Genomic DNA, 15,383 nt, shown 5'->3' with positions numbered 1-15,383 from the left:
CTTATTCCATTAAATGCTGTAATGGCAATGATACCCTGACATTTCTGAGTCGAAAGTTTCTCTCTCATAACTAGTAGAGTCCTTCTAGGTGATGAGACTTCTTGTCAAAATTATTGGTCATCATGAACAGCTTTCAACACCTGAGGCCTCATGTATAAATGGGTGTATATGCACAAAAATGTTGTATAAGCCCATTACCATGCTCACTTTGAGATGTATAAACACTAAACTTGGCATAAAGCCATGCACATTTTCACATCAGCCTCACACCATGCATAAACACTTTCTGATCAGTTTTGCAAATGGGTGGCACCCAAAGTCAAAGCCGTGCTACTGTTTTGTGTCATTTCCCTTTCTTTTTTACATTCACATCCATGACGTGGGCTGTATTAAATACAACGAAACAGGTGCTGCTTTAGCGTTATTGCTCTCGGTGCACTACTGAGAGCATTTTAACACACTGTAATCATGTGTAGTATCACAGCTGCACAGCAGCTGATCGAAAAGCTCTACTGCAGGTTGTATCGAGAGCACAGAGGATTGTCATGATGTAGCTTTCAGCCCTGGAGAACATACGTACAGTGGTGTGAAAAACTATTTGCCCCCTTCCTGATTTCTTATTCTTTTGCATGTTTGTCACACAAAATGTTTCTGATCATCAAACACATTTAACCATTAGTCAAATATAACACAAGTAAACACAAAATGCAGTTTTTAAATGATGGTGTTTATTATTTAGGGAGAAAAAAAATCCAAACCTACATGGCCCTGTGTGAAAAAGTAATTGCCCCCTTGTTAAAAAATAACCTAACTGTGGTGTATCACACCTGAGTTCAATTTCCGTAGCCACCCCCAGGCCTGATTACTGCCACACCTGTTTCAATCAAGAAATCACTGAAATAGGAGCTGCCTGACACAGAGAAGTAGACCAAAAGTACCTCAAAAGCTAGACATCATGCCAAGATCCAAAGAAATTCAGGAACAAATGAGAACAGAAGTAATTGAGATCTATCAGTCTGGTAAAGGTTATAAAGCCATTTCTAAAGCTTTGGGACTCCAGTGAACCACAGTGAGAGCCATTATCCACAAATGGCAAAAACATGGAACAGTGGTGAACCTTCCCAGGAGTGGCCGGCCAACCAAAATTACCCCAAGAGCGCAGAGACGACTCATCCGAGAGGTCACAAAAGACCCCAGGACAACGTCTAAAGAACTGCAGGCCTCACTTGCCTCAATTAAGGTCAGTGTTCACGACTCCACCATAAGAAAGAGACTGGGCAAAAACAGCCTGCATGGCAGATTTCCAAGATGCAAACCACTGTTAAGCAAAAAGAACATTAGGGCTCGTCTCAATTTTGCTAAGAAACATCTCAATGATTGCCAAGACTTTTGGGAAAATACCTTGTGGACTGATGAGTCAAAAGTTGAACTTTTTGGAAGGCAAATGTCCCGTTACATCTGGCGTAAAAGGAACACAGCATTTCAGAAAAAGAACATCATACCAACAGTAAAATATGGTGGTGGTAGTGTGATGGTCTGGGGTTGTTTTGCTGCTTCAGGACCTGGAAGGCTTGCTGTGATAGATGGAACCATGAATTCTACTGTCTACCAAAAAATCCTGAAGGAGAATGTCCGGCCATCTGTTCATCAACTCAAGCTGAAGCGATCTTGGGTGCTGCAACAGGACAATGACCCAAAACACACCAGCAAATCCACCTCTGAATGGCTGAAGAAAAACAAAAAGACGACTTTGGAGTGGCCTAGTCAAAGTCCTGACCTGAATCCAATTGAGATGCTATGGCATGACCTTAAAAAGGCGGTTCATGCTAGAAAACCCTCAAATAAAGCTGAATTACAACAATTTTGCAAAGATGAGTGGGCCAAAATTCCTCCAGAGCGCTATAAAAGACTCATTGCAAGTTATCGCAAACGCTTGATTGCAGTTATTGCTGCTAAGGGTGGCCCAACCAGTTATTAGGTTCAGGGGGCAATTACTTTTTCACACAGGGCCATGTAGGTTTGGATTTTTTTTTCTCCCTAAATAATAAAAACCACCATTTACAAACTGCATTTTGTGTTTACTTGTGTTATATTTGACTAATGGTTAAATGTGTTTGATGATCAGAAACATTTTGTGTGACAAACATGCAAAAGAATAAGAAGTCAGGAAGGGGGCAAATAGTTTTTCACACCACTGTATATAGCACATGCTGCCTCAAGAAAGCCTCCAGCATCTGTATGGACTTTTGCTTACCCATGCCACAGTCTATTTGAACTTCTCCAATCCTGCAAATGCTTCAGAGCTTTTCCTGCATGGATCTCAAGGCTCAGAAACAGTTTCATCTTAACTGTTATAAATGCACTCAATCGGTCCATTAAGTGCTCCCAGTAGAACGGTTTGTACTTGTAATTACAAATACCTCACTGTAAACCAGCACTAAAACTGTAATATTGCACAACCTGAGCCACTTTATGAATTATTTGCACTATATATAAATGTACATTGTACTTATGCTTTTATATTGTATATTTTTCACTTTTTTATCATATTACTATTTTTTATATAATTTTATAGGAAATCAGTTTATGGAGGAACTCCATATTGAATCATATTGTACCATAATAGTGACAAAGTAATTCAATTCAAATCAACAGAAGAGACCACATATTTATAGAAGATGATCCCTGGCTTCTGAGTGAATTTAGATTTCCACGAGGTATCCTCTTGAAGTTGTGTGGTGATAGAATACTATGTATACTTGATATCACTTTTATGATGAAACTCATTTAACTGTATTGCATTTTACAGATAAACTTAACTTCATTTAAATAATGTATATTGTTAATAATTAAACATTTGGGGTCACAATTAATCCATACTGCAACACGCTAACAGGAGCATGCAGGCAGTGATCACCTCACAGAATACTTTACATTCATGATATTACAGCTCTCTGAACATTTTAGAATACTAAGATGTATACTTGATATTTTCAGGATGAAATGCATTAAAGCATATATTAATTACATGGGGGCACGGTGGCAAATACAAAGTTGTTTAAAGTGTGGCAACTGGTTATGTGGAGATAGAAAACAGAAGTTCAGGAATTGCGGGTTGATACGTTTGACAGAGACAGTACTGCTAACATAAAGAATAAAGAAAGCTCAGCCAGAAAAACATCCATTAAATTCCCAGGACACCTTGCCACAATATCTCTAAAAAGTGACTGCAAAAGCATTTCAATGCAAAGAACATTTATGGCAGTTGTGACAAGGCTCCAAGAGGCTAGACGTATGAATGAGTTACCCAATGGTTTAATTGAAATAATGTGTAAATGTTGTGTTTGCGAGATGGTGGTCAGCGACACTAACACAGAATTCAAATGATGTTCTTCAGAGCAGTAAATGTAATATATTCAGGACGGCAATAACTACTTGCGCGCTCCTGTAGGCATAAGAGAAAGCCTGTTTAAGAAGCACATAGAAATTAACAACTGGGTTGGGGAACACTTAACATGCTACTTTGGTTACAGTGGGGTTTGAGAAACTCTACTAAACATCGATTTTAAGATGAAGTTTACAACATTCTACTTTAATGACAAAATAAACTACAAGATTAAAATGGAAATTTCGTGATTAAGCCACCAAACAGTACATTTTTCCTTGCTTGTACTTCATTGAGCAGAACCTAAATTTCACTTTCTCTTAAATTCTTTTTTTCCCCCCTCACATGCTTTTGCCATTGTCTTTTTAATAAAACACTAAACGGAAGTGGCTATTTATACGGATTTTCATATTCAAAACATGCAAAATTCTGGGGGTAGTCGAGGTGGAGCTTTAGGTGAATGTATGTGCGCTAAAATTCACATTCACAGGGATTTATAAAGGGGATGTGTGTGAAACTTTGCTTACACACAATTTTAGGCATCTGAATTATTTTGTACGTACACACATTTCCTGTTTTGTCCATACACCATGTTTTAGTGTGAATTCTATGAACGCAGTTATACATGAGGCCCCTGGTCTTTAGATCCAAGGAGCTGAACACCACAGCGCCATGCAACAACAGAAGTGTATAATGAACAAATGGCACAAAGTAGGTGTAATGTTCAGTCTGCTTGTTCGCAGGGCTTGTCCATGCCAAGATGGAAGGTTCAATTACTCCTTAAGTAAACATCTGACCAACCCCACTTTTTGATTATTCTTCTTTTCAGAGGTGACATTTTATAAGTTCTGCAGTGAACAGGGACTTTGGTCAACAGTGTGGATATGACGATATATCAAACATGTTCAAACAAAGGGTCACCTCATAATGAAGGGCTAATCAAGCTCCACATATTCAAGAAGGACACTCTTCTGCCTCTTGGATTTAGTAGCTATGATACAGAGTATATTACATTTTTTTAGCTTTGAATAATTTTTTTTGGGATTTTTTTTTAGAAATTTGTATATTGGAAATCAAACAGTTCATTGCCTCTGGACTTAAAATGTTTTGTTACATTTTCGTTTTACTACGTCTCTATTTTCTTACTCTGCAAATACTGCTATTTTGTGTTCCCATTACCACATGCTGGGGTCAAGGTTTCCAGAAGCTGTGTGTGAGATTACCAGCACAATGCTGAACAGCCAGTGCATCAAGCTTGACAGAGTTCAATACTGCAGGTACATTTCTAATTATTAAGTAATTTTCAGTTAAAAGAATATTAGTGATATTTTGTAGACATCTGAATTTGATTTATATTTTGGCTTTAGGCTTCGAATTCCAAGATTTCCTGATGTTGATTTTCACTATGTCTAAGATTGTACCTGTTCCTACAAGTGACACATTGTAACTGAATATGGTCTACCAAGAGAAGCCACATGGCTTGCACTGTGGTTTCATCTGCGTGTGGAATACCCAAAATCTTTCTTCATGGCTTTGGTGTAGAAGGCTGTTAGGGGAGTAATCTCTGCAATTCTCTATTCCCATTAACTTTAGTATAAATAACAAAGTGAAAACAATAATGCAAAATAGAAGGTGCAATAAATGTACATGTCGCAAATAACAGCAAAGAAAGACAATATTATCAGCTAATGATTAATGAATTTATTGAAATTGTTCAGGTTAGCAGCCCTTCAGTAGAGAGAAAACTTTGTCCTGCTGAATTAGCAGAAAGTCAGATAATTAACCGAGTCCTGGGAATCTACTTCTCCTGGAGAAATCAACACAGATTAACAAATTAATACTCCATACAATGAACAAAACACACCAAACCAAGAAAGAACTCTAACTGTGTTTACTCTGGAGTCTTTGGATTCATTTTGTTTTTCTAAGTGCTAGTGCAATAAAGAACTTCACATGGAAAATTAGGCATTTTCATTTGAAGCTAAAGTACTCCTACAAATAAGAACTGTCGGCCTTTATTTTGAATATAGTGTATATTCAAATATGATTTACAGTTTGACTATTCGATAATAAATTAAACATTCAGAATGTCACCAGTTATCATCATATTACTCCAAATAAAGTATGCAAGTTAAAATATCTTGGGACCTTTCAGACTGCCAGTTAAATTTTCTTACATTACTTCAAGAAACATCCAATTGGTATTTTTTGATTGGACAGCTATTATTCTTTTGAAAGCAGCCATTTCGACTAGGCTCGGAGGCTACATACACACTACTACACTTTTGTTTAAAAACGCAGACATTAGTCTCCATGTTTGCCTTTCATTCAAATTACCTTGGTGTTTTTAGTCCCTGAAAACAAAGACATTTGAAAACACCCTCCAGGACTGTATAATTCTGAAGACACCGCCTTACTGTTTGCAATGTGTATGGATGAAAATGCAGACTCTAGCAGTGCTCTGATTTGTTTGTGTTTATTACATGTCCCTTTCTGCTCATTATGTCTCATTCCCAAGTCGTTCAGCCTTCATGGAAGTAAACCATATTCCAGCATAATGGACATTGAAGAGCTACATTTCATAGCTTTTGTTTCGATGCTTACTTTAGGCATCTAAATTGCATTTTCTACAGCTTGAATGCATCACACAGTAGCAAAAGGCAAATAACTTATTGGTCATTACAGCTGTGCAATAAATCCCATGGGCACAGAAGTAATCATCCCTTCAAGGAGGACACACCTGTTTCCATTGATTCACGCATGAGGTTATGTCATATGCATTTTTGGTTGTTTTAGTGTGGGTGGTGATACTTTCGTAAATGATGTGAAAACATTAGTGTGGACAGAAAACGTTTTCATTGAAAAAACTTAGTAGTGTGGACATAGCCTTAGCTTTCTCTGAAATGAAGGGACCAGACAAGGTTTTTTCTCTCCCTCTTTACTTCAGCAGACAGTAGCACCTGAAGGCTTTATATTTCATAAAATTGTGAATTTTATATTCTCCACGTGTACAAACAAAGTCAGTTAAATAAAAAGCGGAAAAGTACACACCGCTGTATGACAGGTTGAAATTATCTATTTTCTGCTGTGGCTAAAACACAAGTCCTGGCTTAAAAAGCTGCCGCCAGATACTCTTATGGCCAGTTCTCATGGCAGGGCCCCAAATTCAGAGTGCAGACCTCACAATTTATCTAATAAAATGATCAATCACCAAGTGACATCTCAGAGCCACCTCCTTGTGGTACCCATTAAGCATTCGGCTCAAACACAGAGCTATAGTTGAAGGAATGACAACCCTGAAGGACAGAACTTTGCATCTATGATCAAACTAAAAGGATGGAATTATGTGCACCCAAGAAACGAATGGCAGGACTTCTGTTTCTTCCTATTAAAACCTTAAAGACACCCTAACTCATCACTCTTATCATCCTCTGCTGTGACATTATTAGCTATTAAACACTGACCAGACACTATCACTTATTGACTAGGCCACAAGTATAATGTATTTTATTCGCTCACCATGCATACGCTTTGCAGTGCAGTCTACAAGCTGGCTTCACACAGTAAGTATACACTAGGCTTAGGAACAGTTCAACTCCCTATAGCATTATTACCAACATATATTTACCAAAAAAAAAAACGCAGGCCAATTTTCTTTTTTCTATAACATGACGAAATGTCAATCAAATCAATCAAAAAGTTTGAGATTTTCGGGTATTTATTTTTTTCTATTATGGGGGTTTACCCCTAAATATTAATATATTGAAATGTCCTTTCTTTGTAGATACCATGTGACCTAAACATACAATTCTACTAAATTGCAGCTTTTTAACTAAATGAAAAAAAAAAGGTTTGTTGATGAGTCATTAACTCTTTTAGGGCTAATTTTTTTTTTGTTTCTTTTCTCCCAGGGCTGAATATTTTTCCAAAAACTAACTTTTTTAAAAAAAAAAACACAAAGCAATTGAAATCAACCAAAAATATTTACTTTTGACAAATGTTACTGTCTTGCATGTTGTATGAGCCTGCATACTCTATGATTTCACATACATATCACATACATTTTACACAGCAAAGTCCTGCAAAGCCTGATCTCGCTCAAAGCAGCCAATTTCAGTCATTGCCACATTGCACTGCTTACAATATGTGTTGCTTTGGTGCCTACTTTTCAATTGTCTGTTGCTGTACTTTCTCACATATATTGTTAGTGTGTACTGTAGAGAGACAAGTCACCCGTTTGCCATCGTGCCATGCCACTGCCACCAAGTTTTCTGAATAAAACTTTGCAGCAGCATGTACCTATCATCACGCGGCATAACCTGTCCAAAGCCACCAGGGGACAAAGCACGTTTGGACCAATGCTCTCTGAAGTTATATCACCAGTTCTGTCCCATCTCTATTTGTAATGCCACAGCGCGCTTCATCTCGTCTTTTGTTGTGGGTTTCCACTTTGAAAAATGAGAATGCGATGCAAGCGCAGCCCGCGATTCAAAAAATTTCTCTGCCTACCTGTTTGTCTCATCTGACAGTAGCTGAAAAGCAGCATCAGGAGAGAGCAGCCTGAAGTAGTTCAGCAGCTGGTGATCTGTCGTGTCCAACAGCAAGCCATGCCGTCTTGTGAAGTCCGGTAGCCCACGGATCAATGTCTCTGTATTCCTCCCACGCGAACTTTGCCGTAGATGCATCGGCTGCACGAATTGTTCAGCTGGCAGCGGATCAGCTGGCGTGGCATCGGCTGGTGTCCGATCAGCTGATGCCGGCTTCTCACTCTCTTGTTCGATCTCCTGATCGCTGTCAATAAAATCCAATTCTGAAAAATCAGAGTCCGACTCCGCGATAATGCGCAAAACATGGTCTGCCGAGTGTTTTCTTTTCTGCACTCGCTTCGCTCCCTTGTGACATGTCGATGCCATCTTGCCTTTGTTTACATTTCGCAACTCACGCACACGCAAGGATTAGTTGCCGAGTCAACGAGTCTAGCATTCCTCCAAGCACAGAGGGAATGCCTGCGACGTGACAGTGAGTTTTGTCGCCATTAACAGCTGATTGTCGCCCTCTATCCCTCTATGTCGACTTTTGTCGACATTCGCCCTCAACCCCTCCTGTCGACAAAAGTCGACATCCGCCCTAAAAGAGCTACGCAAGTCATCATATTATTATAAATTAGTCTTTGTATTTATAAATCAGTTAACAGCAAAAGAGTATTAATCACTGGCTCAAAATGCTTACTTTAACATAAAATAAATTCTTGCTATATTTTTGAAAAATGTTGAGCAGATCCTCTTTTACAAAATTAAGATAGCAAAGAACATTGCTTTCCCACTGAATTATAGAGTTCGTTTAAGCAAAATATGTCTACATGCTAGTAGAGTGGTATAAGACAGGGGTAGGCAACGTCGGTCCTGGAGTGCCACAGTATGTGCAGGTTTTTGTTCCAACCCAGTTCCTTAACGAGAACTCAATTATTGCTGATGAAGCACATATTGCTTAAGTGACATTTTAATGCTTCATTCAATCAATCAATTCAATCAATCAATCAATTCAATTTTATTTGTCATTTAGCAGAACATCCAAGATGTGCTGCAGAACGAAAATACGATGCACAAGACATTAATAAAAACACATAGTTAAAATCAGCCTACAATAAAATACTAAAATGCTTCATTTAAAAGACGAACGGCAGTAGGAAAAAAACTGTTTTTAAACCTGGTAGTTCTACATTTCAGGCTGCGGTACCTTCTGCTTGAGGGCATGAGGGAAAAGAGTTCAGAGGCAGGATAAGTAGGGTCTCTAGAAATCCGCACAGCTCTGGCCAGACAGCGGTGTTTTGCCAAATCTTGTACATTAGGCAACGGGGCTCCAATGATCCTCTCCGCAGATGTAAAAGACAAAGCAGCCAGCAGTTCTCCAGCTAGCTTTTTTTCCAATTACATCTGTGTGTGTTCATCATGCACGGTTTGATTTAATAAAACACTTAATAGAAAAATGTGACAGACTGAAAATGATCTGTTTTAGGCTTCAAATCATTTGGATGATATCCTTGGAAAGGAAAAAAATCTACAATATAAAAGCCTTACATTGCACAGACTAACAAGCCATAAAATTAAATAATGTCTGAGATTGGCAATGATTGGTTTCTAATTAAGCAATTGGGTTGAATGAAAACCTGTAGCCACTGCGGCTCACCAGGACCGACATTGCCTACCCCTGTTTTACATCTTATTGCTAATAAGGAGCAATTAAAACACTGAATGCAGCAGTTTAAGATTGAAATAAGCAATTAAAGTTGGAGAACCTTAACAAGCGAGACCACTAAAATGAAGCATTAAAATGTCACTTAAGCAATATGTGCTTCATCAGCAATAATTGAGTTCTCGTTAAGGAACTGGGTTGGAACAAAAACCTGCACATACTGTGGCACTCCAGGACCGACGTTGCCTACCCCTGGTATAAGATATTACAATCAATATCTCATTGCACACTTTAATCTTACCTGATAGTACAGAAAATATGGCAAATATCAACATTAATGCATTAGCAGTGATTTTAAGTACAGTGATTTCACAGTGTAGCACGGACAAAACTTATGTTCCAAATGCAAATCACAGAATGAAGAATATGTTTTTTTTTTTAAAGGGGGGTGGTGAAAGGGATGTTTTTTGTAGTACAGGAAAAGAACGATGAAAATATTGAGTTCTACTTCTTTCTTTTTGAAAACAGACAAGAGTAAAAATAGTCCAGCACATCCATGTTGCATCATTTAATACTGCATCTGCCCCCACTCAATATTCTCTTCCATATGGTGTAGAAACTGGGATGACCTATGGAGGAGCATACCAATCCCTGATGCCAATCCTCCCCTTGAGAGAAAAATTTAATGTGAGGCTATAATAAACAACAGAAGATGAACCATATCTATAGACTCATTCTTACACATCTTCAAAAGGGCAGAGATTGTGTTTTTTTCCAGGAGGAAAAAAAATGATGCCCCATCCTAGTGATACATGATACCCTTGTATCCAGCTGTGCCACTGGATTTTCTACTGACAAAATCAGCTATTATTCTTGAATGTTCCACCAAATATTAAACTGAAGTTAAGAATAAAGCATTTCCACCAGAATTAGTGATTAAGGTATAGGTGAACTACATATTTTTCAAAACAATGAATCCTTGATATTCCACATATATGAAACAGTCAGTCAAAGCCAAATTAAGAAATGTCAGATTTCTTAAAACATCTATTTGAAGATATTTCAAAACATTATTGAAATATATAAAATTGCTAAAAATAATTTTTTGGTTATCTTCAAAGAGCACTTCAGAAACTCCAGAATGAAAGAAACCAATTTAAAATATTTGAAAACACATTTTAGATACCTTTAATTGAATTTTTGATGCCTTCAAATTATTTCTTACTTAATTAAAGATGTCTTGATATTACCTTAAAATGTACTTCAAGGTACCTCAAAGGTATCTCAGATGGAGAAGAAATCCTTTTTAAAACTGATCAGGGGGTAAAGTTGATATATCTAAAAAATTTTTGATGTCTTAAAACCAGAACCAATTGTGAACCATTTCAAACTGCATTACAAATTCAATAAAACGTATATTAAACAGACCATTTTCAAATATCTCAGATAAATTTTGGGATATCTGAAATTTCTTAAAATAACTTTCTGACCAAATGAAGAGATCTCAAATGCAGTTAAAATATCACAAAATGATGAGAAGATCCATTAAAACAGAGCATTTTACAGTAAGTCATTATAAGATACATTAAATTCCATTTTAGAGATCTGAAATACAAAGTTAAAAATGAGTTTTCTTGCTATAAAGTCTTACATGCAACTATACTACCAGCACATTTACTCTGTAAACTTTTAAAAGATAACAGCAAACCAGGTAAAGTTGTAAATCTTACAGAATATGTGCAAGTCAGAATACCCCACAGAACCTGTACACATGCACTGTCAATGAATGAGGGCTCTAGACAAACACAAATTTAGCATGTCATCTTCAATTTAAAGCAATCAGGCACGTTAGAATGCTGTGAAACCTACCATTACCATAGTAAGCAGTATTATGACAAGTACTATGACAACTGGTGATTGCTTCAGATGAAAGACTGAAATGGAAACTGAAACATATGGGCCTCAAGCAAGGACTCCAGCCACCACTGTGTCGCCTTTTTATCTGCATGCTGAAGAAAGTAAAATGCACAGACATGACTTACTTCAGGTGACCTTGTTATTATTTTATGCTGCATAAGTGTGTTAACCATTTACGATATTATTTGACCTTCTACGTCAGTATATCTTATTCATTTATATATATATAAGGAAATAAGGGATAAATCAGGTTTCAAATAGTTTCCTCCATTGTAATTAAAACATCCTTTTGAAATTACAAATGGTGGGAAGTTTAATTAAAATCTACTAAGAAAAGTTAGTATTTATAGAGCCTTTATTTTTATTTAAAAGCAATCACATAAAATGGAGTATGTTAAGTTGGATTTCTAAATGAGGACCTAGTATTAATAATGTTCTTTATTAAGAACAAGAATGGAAAATATGCACTGAATTTTAAAATTAATTGTGATAATATTTAAAAGATAAAACTCCACAGAAAGCTGCAGGACCAAGATGATGAACCCAGATCCCTGGAACTATGAGTCAACAGTACTTACTATTTAGGATACACAGTACAGTAATCCCTCCTCCATCGCGGGGGTTGCGTTCCAGAGCCACCCGCGAAATAAGAAAATCCGTGAAGTAGAAACCATATGTTTATATGGTTATTTTTATATTGTCATGCTTGGGTCACAGATTTGCGCAGAAACACAGGAGGTTGTAGAGAGACAGGAACGTTATTCAAACACTGCAAACAAACATTTGTCTCTTCTTCAAAAGTTTAAACTGTGCTCCATGACAAGACAGAGATGACAGTTCTGTCTCACAATTAAAAGAATGCAAACATATCTTCCTCTTCAAAGGAGTGCGCGTCAGGAGCACAGAATGTCACATAGATAGAGAAAAGCAAACAAATCAATAGGGCTGTTTGGCTTTTAAGTATGCGAAGCACAGCGGCACAAAGCTGTTGAAGGCGGCAGCTCACACCCCCTCCGTCAGGAGCAGAGAAAGAGAGAGAGAGAGAGACAGAGTTTATTTTTCAATCAAAAATCAATACGTGCCCTTCGAGCTTTTAAGTATGCGAAGCACCATGCAGCATGTCGTTTCAGGAAGCAGCTGCACAAAAGATAGCAACGTGAAGATAATCTTTCAGCATTTTTAGACGAGCATCCGTATCGTCTAGGTGTGCGAACAGCCCCCCTGCTCAATCCCCCTACGTCAGGATCAGAGAAAGTCAGCACAAGAGAGAGAAAAGTAAGCTGCGTAGCTTCTCAGCCATCTGCCAATAGCGTCCCTTGTATGAAATCAACTGGGCAAACCAACTGAGGAAGCATGTGACAGAAATTAAAAGACCCATTGTCCGCAGAAATCCGTGAACCAGCAAAAAATCCGCGATATATATTTAAATATGCTTACATATAAAATCCGCGATGGAGTGAAGCCGCGAAGCGCGATATAGCGAGGGATTACTGTATACAGAATGGAATTCTGGAAATTTCTACATTAAATGTGTGCATAATATGCTCACTTTCACAAACTACATCATAGGTTTCCAGGCAGATAGTGGGATGAATATGCAAAAATATAATCAAATGTACAAACAAATTCAACTTAAAGCAGCAATTTATTACACTTTTAGCACTGTTTTTACAGCCTGAGTGATACTCAGGTCTAATGTTAAGGAGGTTAAGGTAATCCTGGAGTACTGCCACTTTGACAATTGTGAAAAAGTGGCTCCCTGATGACCCTGAAATGACAAAGTGCAAGTGTGAAAGGGATCTAGGTTCTATGGCTGGTCAGACATGTGCCAAAACATTAGTAAAATAAGTAAGGCAGGGACACAAAAATGTTCAACAGGCTGTACCACTAGAATCTGCGCTTGTTGCCATAATGAAAACTGTAGATGTAAGCCTAGAGGATATATCACAAATTTTTAAGTTTAATTATTTTAGGAAAGAATCATGATAAAAACTTGCTGCAATATAATAGCGCAACCGCTATTCAAATTACCATGATGAACAGCAAGGTACAGTGGGTATAGAAAAGAATCATCCCCCTTCACTATATTCACATTTTGTTGCTTTGCAACATGAAATTAAGACAAAGATAAAAAAAAAAATACTCCAGCTGCATTCACTCAATTCAACTTACAGTGGAACCTCTAGATACGAGTTTAATTCGTTCCAGCACTGAGCTTGTATAGCGAATTTCTCGTATCTAGAACAAACTTCCCCATTGAAAATAATGGAAATCCAGTTAATCCGTTCTGCACCCCAAATATATTAACATAAAAATCAATTTTCCTAACAAATAACACTGATAAATTATATATACTGTAGTCTACCTTTAATAAATAACACTGGTAAATAATATAACTGATTATTAAAAGAATCAAAACAGGTGTCCAAAGTGCAGTAGAGCATTCAATAAATCTTTAAATAAATAATCCTTAAAACAGTTGTGAAGTGGAGGTTTAAAATACACAAGAATAAGAATCCTTTAACACGAGGTTAAAACGTGAAAAGGATGCCGTCTTTAAAAAACAGATGACAATCGCCGGTGCTTGTTCTCTGTTAGCGTGTGACCTGCGGGCTCTGCAACAGGCGAGACACTGTTAATGCAGCTGACCTTCTGTACACCGTCCTGCTTTAGCTGTTTGGCTCGCCTGTTCAGCTACACGCGAGCCTGCACTCGCCTGCCTTCTCTCTCTCTCTCTCTCTCTCTCTCTCTCTCTCTCTCTCTCTCTCTCTCGCTCTCTCTCTCTCTCTCTCGCTCTCTCTCTCGCTCTCCTTTTACTTTTTCTCCCCCTTAACCGGGTCGCGCTTCTCTATATATGCGGGGAGGACATGGCAGCTGCAGCCCATCAGCCACAGGAACAATCATGGATGTGGGCAGTTTCCCACCTGTGTACTTAAGTGAGAAACGCAGACACCGCAGATCGCGGCTCGCAACTGCTACCACGCCCCCTTGCTAAGCAGCGAGCTATACCCACAGCCTGGCTCGTGGCTCGTTACGCGAACCAATGCTCGTATTTAGAGCTGAATTTTTCACTCATACTTTCCTCGTATTTTGAATTTCTCGTATACAGAGGTGCTCGTATCTCGAGGTTCCACTGTATAACAGTCAAATGAAAGATATAATAGCAACAGCTCAGACAAAAATAAATAAAAAAACAGAATCCCTGAGATGGTTAAAGGATCACCCCTAGTCTGTTAGGATACTTCTCTATCAATTTTACACATGTAGACAGTGCAATATTTGCCCACTCTTCTTTAATGTTCAAGCTCAGTCAAATTGAATGGGGATTGTTGGAGGACTACAATCTTAAAGTCATTCAACAGATGATATTTTGCCCCCTCCATTTTTCCTTCTAGCTTGACAAGTGCCCCAGTCCCTGCTGCAGAGAAACACCCCCACAGCAGGATGCTACCACCTCCATGCTTTACTGTAAGTATCTTGGGTGGTAAGTTGGCTTTCCGCCAGATATCATTTGGCATGGAGGCCAAATGGTTCGATTTTGGTCTCATCTGAACATAAAACCTTTTTGCCTTCAGAATCTTCAAGGTGCGTTTTGGCAAAGCTGAATCAAGACTTGATGCGGCCTTCTTCAGGAGTGGCTTTTTTCTTACAAAATTGCGTATACAAAAATAATTTTGTATTTAATATATGATTAATATTTTCTTTTAGGTAATCCTCTCTCCTGTTGCTAATTTAACCACAATATTTATAAATGTTCACTCTGTCATTAACGGTTACGGATTCAGACAAAACAAATAGATTAGCAAAACTGACAGACTTTGTTCAAAATAGACTTTGAACTTCACTCAAAATAGTCTCATTTCAATCCAATCTGTAAATTTGAAAAGGT

At 37.9% G+C, this 15,383-nt stretch overlaps 1 protein-coding gene across 1 annotated transcript in view; it reads right to left on the bottom strand.

The window, feature by feature from the left end:
• slc30a6 (solute carrier family 30 member 6) overlaps positions 1 to 15,383 on the bottom strand; it is a 173,958-nt gene that overhangs the window by 108,292 nt on the left and 50,283 nt on the right. The window lies entirely within an intron of this gene.

This window comes from Erpetoichthys calabaricus, chromosome 15, assembly GCF_900747795.2.
Source record: "Erpetoichthys calabaricus chromosome 15, fErpCal1.3, whole genome shotgun sequence".
In the NCBI taxonomy this organism is placed as follows: Eukaryota; Metazoa; Chordata; class Cladistia; order Polypteriformes; family Polypteridae; genus Erpetoichthys; species Erpetoichthys calabaricus.
The sequence above is the reverse complement of the archived record's forward strand: the minus strand, read 5'-3'. Positions and strand labels throughout refer to the sequence as shown.